This window comes from Anoplophora glabripennis, unplaced genomic scaffold (genome assembly GCF_000390285.2).
Source record: "Anoplophora glabripennis isolate ALB-LARVAE unplaced genomic scaffold, Agla_2.0 scaffold15, whole genome shotgun sequence".
NCBI lineage: Eukaryota > Metazoa > Arthropoda > Insecta > Coleoptera > Cerambycidae > Anoplophora > Anoplophora glabripennis.
Window position 1 is genome coordinate 1,474,090 of NW_019416279.1, and position 2,918 is coordinate 1,477,007.

The 2,918-nt window shown below is 28.6% G+C and overlaps 1 non-coding gene across 1 annotated transcript; it reads left to right on the plus strand.

Moving 5' to 3' along the window:
* The first annotated feature begins 1,487 nt into the window (after positions 1-1,487).
* Positions 1,488-1,560, plus strand: Trnar-ucu. Its single transcript has one exon. It is a non-coding gene; the product is annotated as a tRNA-Arg (tRNA).
* Positions 1,561-2,918: the final 1,358 nt, after the last annotated feature.

Sequence of the window (2,918 nt, forward strand, 5' to 3'; positions counted from 1 at the left end):
GAAAATGAGCCCAAAAAGAAAGTTTTAGTCAATACCATGCCCCCGGAATAGTCATTTGAAAAAAGGCCTTTTTTGCAAAAATTGGATAAAAAATGGAATTTTGCAAAAACTATTTGACCGATCGAGACCATCTTTTGCGCATCTCTTAAGGATATAAAAACTCACATTTTAGGAAAGTTTGGTAAGATTTTATTAATTATTTAAAAAGTTATTAACAATTAAAGAAAAAGCACTTTTTCCGTTTAATTTTGCAATAATTTTTTTGTTTACAAAGCAATTTTAACTTATAAAATCTCATTTTAAAGATAAGATCAAATCGTCTGTTGCACATTTTTTGCTAAGATTAATAGTTTTTTTACAATAACGCGTAGAACGAAAAATGAGGAATTTTTGACCTATTTGTTGATAAAAAAACAATGACGCTATACTTTTTTCATGACCCATTTGATGAGACGCCTCTTGTATTATCATTCCCAATATTTTCCAACAATAAAATCACGCCCAGTAATTTTCACGATTTTTCGATGATTTTTCACCTTTATTTCTTGGTCTAATGATGCTTCTCTAATAAACTTAAAAATATCCTCTTTTGTCAATATATTAAATTTTTTAGAATATATCCTTTCGATATTTGCTTCAAATAAGCCTCTAATCGAAAATATTCTCCTATATTTACTTTTCTACGCACTAATAATGTGGTCTTCAATATGGAATACTTTGTCCACAATATGTTAGGTTTGAATGATTCTAACTAAAACATATATAAAGAATATAAATTATCAAAAATTATAAATATTTCACTAACAGCTGTCACTGAATTTCTGTTTGTCCAAGTCCCAAAACGTTTATATTCTTTATTATAAAGAAATTTAGATTTCTCAGGCTTTCTTCATTAGCTTTATTGGCTCTAGCAGCAACTATTGCTGAAATATTATCCATTCTACCCTTTCCATATGTCTCCTCAGAATCAAACATCAACCTATCAAAATCAACAAATTTCATTCATATCATAGATAGCGGGCATCATTATCCCTGTATCTCCCTTGGTACATAAATATCTATTATAGCACGATTTTAGTTGAAAGATCTATCAAAAAAAAACATCCGTGTTTTGTTGATTATTTATTTTTAATAATCAGATCAAGATGAAGATGTTTCTGCATTCTTAAATTCAATTCTAACACCCCTTAGCGTTTTTTCTCTGAGCGTTTTGTCTCACCAGGCAAACAGCACCATGTTTTATAAAAACAATGTTGAACTTGACATGCCTGTGAATAACACTTTAAATTTGAATTTAAAAGCGTTGTTAGGTGATGTTTATTTGTTTTGTTGTGGAATGTTCGTTAAATCGACAAGGTGTTATTACAGTTTTAAAGTTTCTAATATATTGTTATTATTACATGGAAAATATTAATACAGTTGCAAGTTTCCTAAATTATGATTCTGTCACTGGTTCAACATGTGAGTAGAGAAATAAGTGCATATCAGTCCCTGTAGCGCAGAGGATAGCGCGTTGGACTTCTAATCCAAAGGTCGTGGGTTCGATCCCCACCAGGGATGGCACTGTGGTTAATTTTTTTTATGTATTCGTGTGAAATTCAAACTTATATTAGATACAATGGATTACGATTACGATTATAAATTATAACAATTATGTTGTATCGTGTAATATTCATTGTTTTTAGTTTTATTGTTACTACCGCACGTAGTACAGAGAAGTGTTAACATTGCATAGTTTTAGGCGCTCACAAAGTAATAATCAGTCATATAATATGGTACAAACAATTATTTTTTACATTTTTGGTGTAATAAGAAGCTAAGTAAAGAAAACAACGTGTTTTCTTTTTTATTTGTTGGATATTACATGATTTAATTTGTCAATTGGTTATAAAAGCAATTCACTATAAAAAAAGATTAAGCCTTAAGAATGATTAGTTGCCTAATACCTTCTAACAAGTTGACAAATGTCCAAATATTTAACCTTTTTTATATCAGTAGTTAAAACCAACAAAAAATAGATACCAACTAGACATGTAAGTTAAAAAAACTGTTTAATTGAGAAGAACTTAATAACCTTCTTTGAACAATCAATCAGTCTATACCAGATATTAATAATCTGGTCAAATTTAGTTAATTCCAGAGAGGTCTCGAGAAATACGAGCCACAACATTTAGAAAACTATATAAAAATTAAAATAAGTATAAGAAGAGTAAAATAGGTACATATAGTTATGGTTTGAGTTTATATTTTGGAAAAATGTTTATAATTTTAATTCATTGTGTAAAAAATTGCGACATAACTTTAAACCTGCTAGAGCAAAATACAGCGTGAAGTTATTCAGGTCTATTACTTGCAGAAACAGATCTTAGCAAAATTGCTTCTTGTATATTTAAATTTTTAAAACAATTTCGGAAAAATAGACCTTTTTAGTAGTAACGTCACATACGCCAAATAATAGGCAATCCCATAGTGCATATTGCCATGAAGAATTTCTCAATATTTTTACTAGATCGATTTTCGACTTTATGTACTTTGGACATAACGGCTTCTTTGTCATGACCTTAAATATTGCGATATTCTGGCAATATTAGAAATATTTAAGAATCTTCAAACCTCAAGTGATAAAGCAACATAATTATAGAATTTATATATTTAAATTTATAGAACAATATTGACTTTTATAGTAATTAATAAATTAAAATTATTTTAGTGTTACTGAGCATGCGCATTAAAGATAATTTCATGTAAGCCAAGTAACCTCGCAACATCATTTAAGGAAAGTTTGATTAGGGTTAAGAGTACGTCTATAACAAACCACTTNTTTGAGGTTTAACCTTAAAAGTTTATGACGTTTTGTGTTGATATGTTATATCGTTTTCGATATGTATTTATTTGTGTTAAAATTATTTTAGTGTTAC